Genomic DNA, 15,676 nt, shown 5'->3' with positions numbered 1-15,676 from the left:
TATATAGCTATACGACTTTGTCTGAATAGGAGATAAAATAGAATAGACTTCTGAGTGATAGATAAGTTTTAGTCTCCACATACCTTTTGTTGATGAAGTTCCTCCAAGCTCTCCTCAGTAGATCTTCGTCTTCAATAGATGAACGCCGTGAAGTCTAAAGCTCAACTACACATTCTATCTGAATCCGATACATAGCTGTAAGTAGACTAGAAATCAAGACTTATAATTTTTGATCACCTAAACTTGACAAACAACCTTGAGATAGAAACTTGCGGTTTAACAGAGCAGTGCTCTAACAGTTACCAAACAAATTCATTACTTTCCTGTTTGGAATACGATCCAAAAGAGTATCTATTCATGTGTGTGATTCTAGAAGCCGAAGGCGCAGGATATTGAAGTAACTAAGTAATAAGGAGTAGTATACTTGGTCTCAACTATACGAAGTTGGTGTAGATTTTGTATGGCGTCTTAATTCTGAGAGTATTCAAAACTGGACTAGGTCCTGGGGTTTCACTGCATTTGCGGTTTCCTCGTAAACAAAATCTTGTGTTGTGTTATTTTTTTATTATAATAAAGTAAATACACTTGTGCGTTAATCCTAATCATTTGATATTGATCCTATAGTGTATCGGTTTAATACCGTACTTATTATCAATTGAACACTTTGTTGTTGTATTGTCTCAATTTTAACATAGTTGACATATTGTCTCGACTTTGTCCACAGACGATCACACTTGGTATAGGACTTATAGGTTGATATATAAAAGATTGTGGTGTATTTGGATACCCTCGTCTTTTCAAGTATGATGGCCTCTAAGTCTTGCACATACTAAAGACTCGTCTGTCCAATCTCGACCCAGGTTCTCTCTGGGCACTCTAACTCGTAGAACCTGCAAAGCTTTCAGTATTGGATATATGCTATATTTTTTCATCCATATTAACCACACATATATTATTAGTGTATCGGTGAACCCGATATATCGATTTGTACTGGCCGATATGAGCGTTTTTTTCGTTCAATCCTTGTACCGTTCAATCCTTGTATCGTCGATTTTTAGATAAAACCCGATAATATCGACGGTGCAACCGATATTAACTATATTGACTCTATGTTATGTTTTTTAGTTGAATTTGTTGTTCCATTTGATTGTAATGATGTTGAAATCTAAACGATGATTTTTTGTTATTATGTGTGTGTAGTTTTTGATTTTTGATCTTTATTTTTTTCTAGGGACTATATGGAATTATTTTTTTTATGAAAAACTGACCGAACTGATTTGGATATGGTGTGGTTTCAGTTTCAGAAACCAAGAAATTTAATATCATGGTATCGGTGTTGGTTTAGTAGCAAACCGAACCGAGACACACCGCATACATTTGAGGTTCTATATGCAACCTCAACTAGGAATTACTGTATAATCCTATATAGGGGACCCAATTACTATCTAGTCCACCCGTCCAACTAATTTACTCGCTGGTCCAAAAACATAATTTTGGACCAGACTTTTTACTCGCTGGTCCAACACGTGTGCGAGTTTCAAATGTATTTTTTTATTCTTTTTGAAATTACCCTAATGCAACGACATATAAGAAAAATCAAATCCAATCGAGCTCAGTTTCTTTCTTCTTTTTTTCTTCGGATCAGATCTAAATCACTCTCTCTCTTCTACTGGTGTTACTCCGTTTATAGGTTTTAGCTGAAAATATCCAGGTATTTTTTCTATAATCATCTTCTTTGTTTTTTTGTTGATTTTTGTTTATGCTTTTTTTTCTTGAAATCATGATTCGTCGCTTTTTTCTCACTATTTTCTTTTATGATTAGTAATTAAATCGTTCTTATATGATGCACATTTGTTGAATTTCATACTTTAATTCCATTTCTGTTCGTTCTTTTGTTGATTTTTTAAATCAGATTTGTAATTGAGCAATTTTTGTTCATCGGATCGTCGTTTTTTTTGTTGTTGATTTTGTGTCATTAGATCATTGTATTATTTTTTTTCTTTTTGATAATCAGTTTGATTTAGTTAACTTTCTTTTCAGGGAATCATGCTTTTTTTTTGTGAGTACATATGAATATGTATTGTATATAATATGTTTTTGTGAGATGTATCAGTATAGAAGCAACGCGATTTCTTAGTACATATTTATTTGTACCAAATATGTATTTTATCAACATTATCCTCTAGTACATAGGATTCTATTCAAAGACACGGTACATATCAAATGAATTGTATGAACTACACCAGTACAATTTTTTTTGTATACACTTTTTTTATTTTGTTTTATATATAGGAAAAGAGGTGTAGTTTCCAAAGATGGCGCATGCGTTTCCCATGCACTCCTTCTACTGTGGCTATTGTTGCAGCTGGGGGTAAGTTCTTTGATTACATTGACGGATACTTCAAAGTTAGTTTTCATCTCCCGACTATATTCAATAGCTATTAGACATGTTCCTAATGATGACATGTTTGTTTTTAAGCAGTAAATATTGATATGTACTTAGGTATGATCATACAAGCAAAGGGTTTTTAAGCAATACAAAGCAACCATGAACTAGGTTTTTTTTAGCAGTACATATTGATATGTAGTGTAGGATATATCAGGAAAAAAAGCACAAGCATATATTGTGTACATATTAATATGTATTGTTTTTTTGCAATACATATTGATATGTAGTATATGATACATCAGCGAAAACTTCACAAGCATATACTATGTACATATCGATATGTACTGTTTTGATTTCACAGGCATGAGTATACCGATGATGATACCGTTCTTCTACCAAGGTTGTTGAATACTGCTTGAGATGCAGCATACAAGTCATTGATGTTAGCAGGTTTGCAGGCATCAAGGCTGAGAAAGAGACTGCAGGAATTATGTCATCAACTTGAAGATTTTGCTACAAAAGTTTCACTATGTACATATCGATATGTACTGGGTTATCACCCGGTAATATCAATATGTACAAAAGTTGGTTAACTAATGTTTTTGGCGGAATTTTCTTTTGAGTGTCATGTTTTAAAGCACGTGCAAATATGTACTGCCATTAGATAAGGCTTCATACTCTTAGAAGAAACCTGTCGCATTTTTTTTTAATTTTTGGTTAAATATGAATTTTTATCTGATTATTTATGGTTTTTCAGACCTTGTTTGTGCACCAAACTGAATTGTATTTCGGATGACAGAAACTTTTGATGATGATGTAATTTTTAGTTATTTTTTCAACAATACCTTTATTTTTATAGTACTGTTGTAAGAATAAAAATAAGAATCCAATATGTCACATTTCATATCAATCTGTTGGTGTTATACATGTAGATTGTCTAATATAAAATAATATGTATAGTGAGTACGTATCAATATGTCCTTCCATTAAAATACAAATCGGTGGGTGTGTTACATATGTATTGCCGAATACGTATCAATATGTACTGTCAAAATAAGTACTTCCTTTTTATAGAACTGAAAAAATGAATACTAACATGACAATGCTAGTAAGAATGGCAAAAATTTATAAACATAATAACTAACTGATTCAATGAAATAATTCATTATCAGTTAAATAACTAAAAAGAAAGTACAATAACTAAAATGTACCACATATCTGTTCAAAACAAAGTAAGTTACATATCCATATCTTATTCATCAACTTTCTACTTCTTCGACTTCTTCTTTTCTTTGTATGATGGAGAAAAAATCTACTACCACTATCGAAAGCGGGATCTTTCTTCTTTGTTGGATTGGCACGAGTCACTGGCTTGTTAACTTCTCGTACTCTCTTGATGACAACTCTCTCTTCCAGTGGAACCTTGCTTGACTAGCCAGTGACACATTGATTGACGTTTTACTGGGGGGAAACTTCATCTTCCTGCATAATCAACAAGCATCATAAACAAGCATACAGTACAACCAAATGCAGTTTAATATGCCTGCATAATCAACGAACGTCATAAGTAAGTATCAGAAACCTATTGTACCTATTGATATACATGTAAGAAGCATCTGAAATAAAATTTTCCTTTTTGCATGTTATTACATGCTGATATGTACCTATTATCTACGTAAGATAAAATACCAACAGTATAGACCATTATGTATTGGTTCTTATTCAAGTGGATGTTTTTCATATAATCCATGATAAGATGTACTATTCCATATGTATTGGTTTATATCTTATCTTTTTATTCAAGTATGATATGTACTTTCAATTTTTTTCAATAAGAACACATCATAACATGAGAACAATTACTCGAACACAGGATGTGTGACTAGCATTTCCCAGATAAATTCATACAAATCTAAGAAAACCTAAAATATCAATATGCACTGACGTTTGTTCAAGCATAAAAGAGGTTTTTTACATAGTACGTACCAATATATATTGAGGCTTATTCAAGCATAAAAGAGGGTTCTTCATAGTACACGTAAATATGTAATGTTAAATCATACACAACGCTAATTTATCCAACAATACATATCGATATGTACTAATGCATATTCAAGCATAAAAGAGGGTTTTAAACAATACATGACAATATGTACTTTTAAATCATACACAAAACACTAATCTAACTACCCAACAGTACATATAGATATGTACCATTTCATTTAGAAGTGAAATTTGAAGTGATTTTTAGATTTGTACCTTTTTTGGTAAAATTTCCTTCTTCCCTTTTGTTAATAGAGGAGTAACATCGTTTTCTTCATTGGTTGATGTTGATGAAGGAACGAAAACGTTCCTCTTCCTTTTTATTGTTGGTGTAGGAGTAACAGGAAAATGAATCGTAAAATCACATCCACAACCAATCTCCATCAGAACAACTATGTCAATCTAGGGAGAGTAGTACTATGTTCTTCTGTTACATCATCTTTTACAATTTTTTCTTCTATTCTTCTTGTTTTCACCTTATTTTCGTTTAGATCTGTTTTTTTCGGTTGATTTTGAGATGGTTTCAATGTATTTTTATCATGATTTCATCGAATCTAGGGTTTTCTCATTGATTTTATTTTGTTTGTTGATGATTGATTAGGAAGATCACTTGGATACGATGAGGTAGAAGAGAATCAGAGGAAGTATCAGCGAGCAATTTAATGGAAGAAACAGAGAGAAGTTATTTCTCAAATATTCACACGTATAATAAGAAGGGTACTCGGGTCTTTTTGTAAGACCGGAACTTTTTTGGACCTCCTATTAAATGTTTTTTTCTGAATGGATCATAGATTAAACGGATCCGGAGATTTTGGACCAACTAGCAAATTTCTCCAACCTCAAAGCATGCAGACACTTTTTAGCTATAGATTCGGCTAGACGCCCAAAATATTTCAGTTTTTAAGTCAAATCTTGGGTTATAAACTTATTCGACACAAAATACCACTAAAATTAGTTGTTACCTTTTTAATAATAATTTTTTTTGGTGACACTAGTATTTACTACAAAATATTTAGTGCACATTGAAAAAGTGGGGGTCTAACAACCACACCCAATATTTCACTTAACAATCTGTATGGACTAACTCCAATATACTTTCAAGAGAATCAACTAGACAATCAGACTCAATCTTAAGAAAAGTATATCAAAGAGTTATATATTTATTTCTCAATTCAATCCGCAATCAAACAAATAGGAATTTCCGAGCCCGATTGAATATAGGAAATAAATTGGACGGTATCAAAAACCAATATCCAAGTGTCAATCAATTTAATCAACAACCAAAGGTTGGATTCACAATTGATTGAACTTATGCACAACCTGTGATATTTCAATTATATAGACAAATATAATGCGGAAAAGAAATAACACAGACACCAGAAATTTTGTTAACGAGGAAATCACAAATGCAGAAAAACCCAGGGACCTAGTCCAGATTTGAATACCACACTGTATTAAGACGTTACAGATACTAGCCTACTCCAAGTTAACTTCCGACTGGAATGTAGTTGAGCCCTAACCAATCTCACATTGATCAAGGTACAGTCGTGTTCCTTACACCTCTGAATCCCAGCAGGACTCTGCGCACTTGATTCCCTTTGTTGATCTCACCCACAACTAAGAGTTGTTACGACCGAAACTCAAAGACTTGGTAAACCAATCTGTCTCACACAGAAAAGTATATTGAATAGATAAATTTGTCTCCCACAGATATACCTATGAGTTTTGTTCTGTCTTTTGATAAATCAAGGTGAACATGAACCAATTGATATACTGGACTTATATTCCAGAAGAACAGCCTAGAAATATCAATCACCTCACAATAATCTTAATCGTATGGTAACGAAACAAGATATTGTGGAATCACAAACGATGAGACGAAGATGTTTGTGACTACTTTTTATCTTGCCTATCGGAGATTAAATCTCGAGCAAATCTTAGAGAAGATAGTACTCAATCACGATAGAAAATAGCAAGATCAGAACATGCAACTACAGAGAAAATAGTTGGGTCTGGCTTCACAATCCCAATGAAGTCTTCAAGTCGTTAACCTGCAGGGTTTTGGAAAAACCTAAGGTTAAAGGATAATCGACTCTAGTCGCAACTAGTATCACACAGGAGGAGTGGGGATTAGGTTTCCCTGTTGCTAGAGTTATCCATTATATAGTTTTCAAATCAGGGTTTGCAATCAATGTTACCTTGGTAACAAAGCATTCAATATTCATCGTTAGATGAAAACCTAATTAGACTCAAGCTAATATCTTTCAACCGTTAGATCGAAATTAGCTTCTTACACACAAATGAAAAGTGAGTTGATTTAGATATGAGTAACCGTACCTAAACGTGTACACCTTTGTTGGCTCAATAATAGTTAACCGAAGTTAGCCATATGAACACTTATTCATCTTAACCATAACTAGTTCAAATGACTCAAATGAAACTAGTTCTAGAGTTGTTCAATTGTTTATATTATCATAGAAGTATACAAGACACATAAAATTATACAAGGCACAATTGAAGCAAAATCGATTTTGATTCACTCGAATCAATTCATGAACATTATAGCCACGGTTTGCAAAAGATTGCATTCCTTAATATATAAATATATTAGTTCATGAAATCATCGATTTTAGAACATAACTCACTCAAGTATGCAAACGGGTACGCATACCTAAGTAGTCGGACTTGGACTGTGTTTGCCAGTATGCAAACAGGTACGCATATTGTCGTACAATTCCAAACTTCAGTTGATTCTAGTACGCGTAAAGGTACCCATACTATAGTACCCAGACTTCAACTGACTTCGCCAGTACGCGTACAAGTATGCATACTCTAGCTCTCGGACTTTACCTGACCTCACCAGTACGCATACGAGTATGCATACCGTATTCCGGTCTTGGACCAATCACATATGCAAGTACGTATACTGTGCTTAAATCCAATTATGGTTAAGTGTTCTAAACTCCCATTTCAATCATTGAAACATTCTTAGAAGACGACAATAGATGTCTGACACAAACTATTAGCTTCAAAATAATTTTCAAGTGATCGAATGATGAATACGAAACATTCTGAGTCTACATCAAATGACTGTCTCACACAAATCATGTAAGATGTTACAAGGCGATTTTCACATGATCATCTTTTGACTTTCGTCAAGAATATAAGATGAACTTGGTTAAAACGAAAGCTTACCAACACATACTTCGAGAAATATGTAAGCGTGTTAAACTCAGCTCGTAATATCAAATGTGTATAATTAAAGTCTATATATCTATACGACTTTTGTCTCAAATACTCCACATACCTTTTGTTGATGAAGTTCCACAAGATCCCCTTAGTAGTTCTTAGTCTTCAATCGATGAACTTCGTGAAGGCTAATGCTCTACTACACTTTCTATCCTAATCCGATACTTAGATATAAGTAGATTATAAATCAAGACTTATAGTTTTGGAAACTAAACTTGAAAACAAGCTTAAGATAGCAACGCTTTCAAGTTCGACCGAGCAGTGCTCTAACAATCTCCCCCTTTGTCAATTTTAGTGACAAAACTATCAAATACATATGGAATACAAAATAGATAAACTTTGTAGCTCTCAATCCAAATGCTTGATTTCCTTGGTTCTTCAACATTACTCAAAATCTTCGTCACTTCCAAGTACTCCAGTGATTCTGAATTTGTTCAACTCCGCATCATAGTTGTTGAAAATATGTAGCTATAACAATGAGAAAACAATAACTCTCAATCATTGTTATACACTGTCATAGTATTATTACACAACATCAAAGTCCAATTGTATCACAACTTTGACAACAATACTATGGTGAAATGTATCATTCCCCCTTAGTCAATACTTCATCTCACATGAAAACCACTCCCCCTTACATAATGATTTGTAAACCATATGTATTTGTAGTGTGAACTACACATTAATTTTCCACCTTTATGTCAATAAAAATTGGCAAAGGTACGAAAACTAGTGGGATCCTAATTAAATTTCCATAGAGATACTTCATGACCAAAAGAGAACATATCAACTTTGTTTTGATGATTTCACATAGTCGAAACTAATGTATTTATCAAGGAGTTTATAAAGATACAATAAAACTCCTACAATATTCCACAGCCGCACTCCCCGCAAAGATTTGGAAATTAAGCACAAGTTCAATTAAGAAATCTCCCTCATAAAATGTCATTCCCGAAAGAATAACAAGAGCAACCTCACTTTCACAAGAAAATAAGGATTTAGAAGTATACTTTGATACCTAACAGAACTGTTAACTACGGAGAAACAAATGTGAAATTGAAACAACACTACACTGACGTTCTAAGCCTTGATTTCCCAAAATATATGAATGAATCCAGGGGCAAAAGGCTAGGAAACTAATGAACCAAAACAACACCAATAGACTGTCGTAAGTGTTGAAATATAACAATATCTAAAGGTTTGGTGAGAATATCAGCCAATTGTTGTTCGGAAGGCACAAATTTCATATTGATGATACCATTTTCATAGAGATCTCTAATAAAATGATACCTTATGTCAATGTGCTTAGTTCTTGAGTGCTCAACGAGATTCTCTGTGATATGAATCGCACTTGAGTTATCACAAAATATCTTCATTACACCAGTGTCAATTCCATAATCAACAAGCATTTGTTTCATCCATAAAAGTTGAGTACAATATGAACCTGCAACAATGTATTCTGCTTCGCATGTAGACATGGATTGTGAGTTTTGTTTCTTGCTATGCCATGCCACAAGATTCAACCCAACATAGTAAAATCCCCCGATGTACTCTTTCTGTCTTCCACACATCCTGCCCAATCTGCATCTGAATAGGCAGTAAGATCTATGTTAGTATCAAAAGTATAGGATAGACCATTCTCGATAGTGTGTTGTATATATCGCATGATACTCTTTGCAGCTGCAAGATGAGATTCCTTTGGATTAGCCTGGAATCTGGCACAACAACCAACACTAAATGTTATATAAGGTACTGTAAATGTAAGATATAAAAGGCCTCCAATGATACATCGATAAATCTTTTGATCCACATTTACTCCTTTCTCATCTCGATGTAGTTTACCAGTAGTGGGCATAGGCGTCAGTTTTGGAGTTGACTTATCAAGACCGATTCTTGTCACAAGATCCTTAGCATATTTTTGTTGAGATAAGTAAATTCCATCCTTATGTTGTTGAATCTGTAATCCTAAAAAGAATTTTAATTCACCAACATTGCTCATTTAAAACTCCTTACCAAGAGAGACTTGAAAATCTTTTGCAAGTTTCTCAGAAGTCGATCCATAGATGATATCATCTACATAAACTTGAGCAATGACAACATCTTTCCTACTCCACTTAGTAAACAGAGTTTTATCAGCTCCACCTCTCGAAAAACCTTTCCCGAGAAGAGAAGTAGTTAGTTTTTTGAACCAGGCACAAGGCGCTTGTTTTAACCCATGTAATGCCTTTTTTGAGCTTAAGGACATGATCTGGGAAGTCAGGATTTTCAAATCCCTTTGGTTGAGCAACATAGACCTCTTCCTTTAAATTTCAGTTTAGGAACACAGATTTTATGTCCATTTGAAACAACTTAACCTTAAAAAAACAAGCATGAGCTAATAGCAACCGAATGGACTCAATGCACACCACAGGAGAAAAGGTTTCATCAAATTCAATACCTTCAATCTGTGAGTATCCTTAAGCGACAAGTCTGGATTTTTTTTATGACGATGGTGCCAAATTCATCAGACTTGTTCTTGAATATCCATTTGGTACCAACAATATTGATATTGGAGGGACAAGGTACGAGCTCCCATACATCTTGTCTTTGAAACTGATTTAACTCTTCATACATTCCATTCACCCAAAAGGGATCGCTAAGAGATTCATCAATGTTTCTAGGTTCTACTTGCGAAAGATAACAACCAAAATTGCAAATATTTTGAAGTTGTACTCTTGTCTTAGCTGTAGAATCTTTTCCTCCAATAATACTGTTAGTATCATGATTCCTTTGAACCCAGAGGTGTCGTGGAGGAACATGTTCTTGTTCAACAGGAATAGCCTGATCAGTACTCTTCTCCTCGCCACTGGAAATATCTGGATCGGTGATTGTTGGAACAACTTCAACTGATTTTGGGATTTCCTTGACTTTCTCAATTGTCTCAGTTGGAGGCAATTCAGCAGGAGGGTTATCATGACGAAAATTGCTCAGATCATCAATGATGACATTTGCAGATTCCATCATAACTTGGGTTCTGAGATTAAATACTCAAAAAATACGACTATCAGAAGCATAGCCAAGAAAGATACCTTCGTCGCTTTTAGAATCAAATTTCCCTTTTTGTTATCGATCTTTCAGATTGTAGCTTTTACTTCCAAGCACTCTGAGATAGTGTAAGTTGTGCTTCCTACCGTACCACAACTCATAAAGAGTGTATAGGGTTTTCGACCGTAGATATACACGGTTGATCAAATAACATGTTGTGAAAACAACTTCTCCCCAAAACCTTAATGGTAAGTTTTTGTTATGGAGCATTACCCTGGCCATTTCCTGAATGTTCCTATTCTTCCTTTCTACAACTCCATTAGCTTGAGGAGTAATGGGTGATGAGTATTGTTGAATAATCCCCAGTTTTTCACAAAATTCAAAATCCTCAGTGTCCTTGTTAGAGCATTGCTCGGTCGAACTCGCATGCGTTGCTATCTCAAGCATGTTTGTCAATGTTAGTGATCAAAACTATAAGTCTTGATTTCTAGCCTACATAGCTAAAGGTATCGGACTAGGATAGAAAGTATAGTTGAGCTCAAGAACTCCATGGCAATCATCATACAAGACGAAGCACTACTCAAGGAACTGGTGGATCTTCATCGACTAAAAGGTATGTGGAGACTTGAACTTATGTGTCACTCAAAAGTCTATCTATTTTATCTCCTACTCTTGAGACAAGAGTCGCTTTGATATATAGACTTTCATTATGCACATTTGCTATTTCGAGCCGAGTTTATCTCGCTTATCTATTTCTCGAAATATGTGTTGGTAAGCTTTCGCTTTAGCCGAATTCATCTTTACCTAGTGACGAAAGTCATGTTATGTTTCAATCACTTTGAAAATTTCTCTGATGAAAAATGGTTTGTGAATAACGGCTATATCCGTCCTCTGAGAATGTTTCAATGATTGAAATGAGAGTTTAGATTACATAACCATTGGTAGGATGTAAGCATTATTGTGGAAACACATATATGTATAAGTCCTTATTCCTTGAACCAAAGTTTGCGAGCTTTGTTGATCAAGAGAAATGGAAGTGGCGTGAGCCAACTCCGCGAACTGGCGGAAGTTCTCGACCCGAGAATTTATGCTGGAGTTTGTGAACTCCTTCCATGAGCTTAAGTCCGCGAACCCAGTCCGCGAACTTGAGCAGGTTATATCTAAAACCGGTTGTTCTTGAACTCATGTTTATTTAAACTAAGGAATGCTTTTGCAAACCGTGGCTATAAAGTTCATGAACCGATTCGAGTGAATCAAACCGTTTTTGCTTCGACTGTGTCTTGTGTAGTTACATAAGATCTAAGCAATTGAACAACTCTCTTACTAGTTCATTTGAGTCATTCGAACTAGTTACGGTGAAGAAGAATATGGTTGATATGAAAGTAATCATATGGCTAACCATTTGGTTAACTATTGTTGAACCAACAAATGTTAATGTTTGGGAACGGTTCGTAAACCCAAAATTAGACATTTCATTTGTGTGTAACAAGCTAAGTTTTCGATCCAACGGTTGAGAAATATTAGCTTGAATCTAATCATGTTTTCATCTAACTGTGAATATTGAATGCTTTGTTACCAAGCTAACATTGATTGCAAACCCTGATTTGAAAACTATATAAGGGAGAACTCTACCAACTGGGAAACCTAATCCCCACACCTTACGTGTGATACTAGTTGCATAACTAGAGTCGATTCTCTTTTAACCTTTGGTTTCTTATTCTAAACCAGGTTAACGACTTAAAGACTTCATTGGGATTGTGAAGCCAGAGCGATACTACTTTTCTTATAGTTGTGTGATCTGATCTTGTTATTTCTGTCGTACGAGTACAATTGAAACAATTGGCTTGAGATTTTATATCTCCGATAGGAAAGATAAAAAAGTAATCACAAACACTTCGTCTTATCGTTTGTGATTCCACAATATCTTTTTTCGCTGCGTCGATTAAGATTATTGTGAGGTGATCAATAATACTAGGCTGCTCTTCGGGAATATAATACCGGTTTATTTATTGGTTCTTGTTCACCTTGATTTATCAAAAGACGGAACAAAACTCGTAGGTATATTCGTGGGAGATGGATTTATCTATTACCTTAGACTTTTCTGTGTGATACAGATTTGTTTATTAAAGTCTTCGACTTTGGGTCGTAGCAACTCTTAGTTGTGGGTGAGATCAACTAAGGGAATCAAGTACGTAGCATCCTGTTAGGATCAGAGGCGTAGGAGCATAACTGTACCTTGGATCAGTGTGAGATTGATTGGGGTTCAACTACAGTCTAGACCGAAGTTAATTTGGAGTAGGCTAGTGTCTGTAGCGGCTTAATACAGTGTGTGTTCAATCTGGACTAGGTCCAGGGGTTTTTCTGCATTTGCGGTTTCCTCGTTAACAAAATTCTGGTGTCTGTGTTATTTCTATTCCACATTATATTTGTTTATATAATTGAAATATCACAGGTTGTGCGTTGTTCAATCAATTAGAATATCTGACCTTTTGGTTGTTGATTTAAATTGATTGGCACTTGGATATTGGTATTTGGTACCATCCAAGTTATCTCTCTAGTATTTGATAAAGACTCGCATATTTCTATTTGCTTGAGTAAAGATCAAATCGAGAGATTGAGATATAAACTCTTTGATATACTTTTTATCTAGATTGAGTCTGACTCTCTAGTTGATTCTCTATAAAGTATATTGGAGTTTTTCCATACAGATTGCTAATCGAATTGTTGGGTGTGGTTGTTGTACCCCGCTTTTTCAATTGGTATCAGAGCAGGCAAACACGTTTAAGACCTTACAAGTCTGTCTTTGTAGCGATCTGAGGATGGACGATAGTATCTCTGATAAACGCGTCACCAGAAATAAAGGCTTTATCTTGTCTAACTCTATTAAAGAGAAAGATTCCTCAATCTCGAATATAGACGAACCATGTGTTCCAACAAGACAAACAGGCTCCGACATGAGTATTTCCGTTTACCCTTCAAAAGAGTCTATTTCTCTAAATGAACGGGAAATAGCTGAAGAGAGTGTCTTGATTCTAAATCTTGCTAGAATCCAAGATGATAGATTTAATCGGTTAAAACATCATGTCGATGTTCTACTTGGTGTAATTAGAGACTGCAATTTCATAGAAAATATTGAAGATCATTCTTCACGTATGACTCTTGAGGCTAGCCTCAAAAAGGATGCTTTGGAAATTGAACATTGGTTGAGTAAACTCTCTATTCAAGGATGCTCTAAGCAGTCTAATATACCAAGTACTTCTGCTAAGCCTAAGAACGTTCTATCTCCAGAAGTAAAATTGGAATCCCTTCCTGTTGCAAAGAATGTGTCTGAATTACCTATTGATAAATGATGTTCCACATCACATGGAAGGAAGAAATCTCCTAACGAGGTTGTTAAGACTTCTTTGTTTAATCACTTTTGTGATCAGAAAGTATGCCTCTTTTGCAATGAAAAAGGCTCTGCTAAACAAAAGAGAAACTCTAGGTTGAATAAAACCTCCTTGGTTCAACTTCAACACAACTTAGACTTAATTCTCAAAGGTGTAACTGACATTCGTATGTCTAAACCAGTTGGTTTTCGTACTTACCCTGTGTATGTTACCAGGAAGGTCAGTTCAATGAGTTTCTCAAATGCTCTAAAGCAGAATAGTAGTCTTAACAAGAATCGTCCAAGGAAGGATCAAGTCGTTTCCTCTGGAAATAACATTTGCCTTAATGTGAACGAAATTCCAGGAGAAATAAGAAAAAATTATGATAACTTGATGAAGATAATCGAAGGATATAAATAAATTGTCGACAGGTTGTCATCCTCCGCAAGTCAAAATTCTCCTGGTAAGAACTCTAACTATGTCTCGTATTTTGATGACAGTAAGTTTTATGATAATTTCTCACATAAAAGAGAATCTCTCTTTAGATTCAGAAGGAAAAAGAGACTCAATCATAAACACAGTTCTTTTAATGAGCTCAGAGCTCATACTTGTGCTAATTAATCACAAGGGTTAAGAACTTTCTCATAAAAATCCTGTTGAGCAAGATGTGCAAAACTTAGGTATACTATGGCAATTTGGTGTTCTGCTTAGTTGAGCTATCCTCTTATCGTTTATAGCTAAACTAGTGCCTGCAGACAATATTGCCTATGCCGTATTTTTGTTTTATCGTTTCTCTCTTTGCATTTCTTTTTCATCTTTGTGAGCTGCTACACGTGTGCTCTAAATTTTTCCTATGGTAAGGAATTTGTTGAGCTATTTCTCATGTAGCAAAAGTTCTTTTGTTGTTTTAGTCTTTATGGGCCATGTTGTATTCGTATGTGTACACGGGTTACCATCACGAGTCAATGGTTTGCAAACCCTAAAGGTATTCTTCCCTAAGAAACCATATAAATACCAAACCTATGAGTCACGTTTGCATACTCTAGGTTATTTTGGTTAATCAAGAATGTCGTCCTCTTCACAAACGTGTGGTTTTGCTAAAGGCTTTCTTGATAAAGGTATTGGTTTTGAATCCGAAGGGAGGAAGAAAAGAACCCTTGTAGATGAAGATCATCCTAATGCCTCGTGTTACTATGCATATACTCATGAGAATGTTGAAAAGGATGATATGATTTCTACTGAAGTGGTCCATGACTTTCTTAAGTATTTTGAGGAAGTAAAACTGCAGCTCGTTGATACTCTGAAAAATCTTGATGTGTTGAAAACTGAGTTGAAAAAGGTTTCAACTGACCTTGGTCTCATAAAATCTCACATCAATGATCTTCATAAAGAGAATATCTTCTCTGAAGATGCAACGGATCCTGCACATCACAAGCTCAAAGACGCCAAGACTCGTGAGGATCCTGAACCGTCTATTTGACCTTAGTTCGTGTTCGGACATGGCACTGGAGTCTGCTTTTGTTCCTTAGCTTGTTGATTTCTAGTAAATCTTCTTTTTTATTTGTTTTTATTAGAAGAATAACTAGAGTTTGGAATATCCATT

Source organism: Papaver somniferum, unplaced genomic scaffold, assembly GCF_003573695.1.
Source record: "Papaver somniferum cultivar HN1 unplaced genomic scaffold, ASM357369v1 unplaced-scaffold_70, whole genome shotgun sequence".
NCBI lineage: Eukaryota > Viridiplantae > Streptophyta > Magnoliopsida > Ranunculales > Papaveraceae > Papaver > Papaver somniferum.
Note: the sequence above shows the minus strand (reverse complement) of the source record.